The following is a 1,295-nucleotide window of genomic DNA, read 5'->3' as shown; positions in this document are numbered from 1 at the left end:
TATATATATATAATATCAAGATAAAGATCATCTATTCCAATTTTCTGTAGGTTTTTCATGAATGAGTGTTGGACTCTGTCAAATACCATTTCTGTATCTATTGAGATAATCATTCAGTTTTTGTTTCTATCTCTCTTAATATGGCATATTACATTAATTGATTTATGTACATGGAGCCATCCCTCCATCTCTGAGAGGAATCCTAGTTGGTCACGGGTATAACACAATATTTGATGATTTTCTGTTTGCATTTGTCACTATCTTATTGAGGATTTTTGGTCTATGTCTATTAGGGAGATTAGTATGTAATTTTTTGTGTGTGTTTGAATTATTCTCTAGTTTTAGAATCAGGGAAATACTTGTTTCCAGGAATGATTTGGAAGTATTGCTTTCTTTTCAACATCCTTAAAGAATTGCAGCATTATATTTAGTTTTTCTCCAAATTTCTTTTTTTTAAGAGAACTTTAAAAAGTAAAAAAAAAAAACTTTAGAAATGATACAGAATTTCACTAAACAAAATGATAAGAATTCAACAATGTGTGTTATATTGAGTAGTGTTATATTCAAATTAGTTGTTCAGATTACCAGATATAAGCATGTGTAAGGAGAAAGCAGCCTTCAATATATTAATTCTTACAATTTTATATTAACATAAGCAACTCCTTTTAAGCTTTGAACCTACTGTATAGATAAGAAGTATTAAGTCATATTCACTGAGTCAACTTTCCGTGACCCTGCTGAGTTGTTTCATGTTCCCTTCTAGTTAAAATATTGTGACCCTAAAAAGGGAATAAGCAAGACTATAAAAATGGACAAGCACTATGAATTGTTGAATTTATTACGGGAGAAATGTTAAATGTTAAAATACTATGTCATTGTGTTCAGTTTCATGACAGGCACCTGACACAGCCCACATTATGCAGGGCCGCCCTGGAGCTGCCTGAACCTGCTGCCCCCCGGGCTACAGCACTTTTCAGGAGCATGCAGAGGTCAGCTGTGGCCCCAACCCCACCAGCACCTGACAGGTCTCCTTTGGAGAAACACTTGTGACCACTGGAATCAACAACTGTAACATTCTATTGTGATTGCCCTGGAAACTAAAAATGTACTTAAGCTAAGAACAAAGAAAAGACTGGGCAACATTTCTGACTTGCAGGTCAGAATGTTTGGTGGCCCCTCTTTTGGATTGAACTTTATTGTCTCAATTTTCGGTCATTCATGGAATTTCTCCCCAATCTGCTGTGTTAGTGCAAAATTGGTCAAAAATGTTTAACATGTTAAAAAGGAGAGAGAGA

This window comes from Octodon degus, unplaced genomic scaffold (genome assembly GCF_000260255.1).
Source record: "Octodon degus isolate 3935 unplaced genomic scaffold, OctDeg1.0 scaffold00172, whole genome shotgun sequence".
Lineage (NCBI taxonomy): Eukaryota > Metazoa > Chordata > Mammalia > Rodentia > Octodontidae > Octodon > Octodon degus.
The sequence above is the reverse complement of the archived record's forward strand: the minus strand, read 5'-3'. Positions refer to the sequence as shown.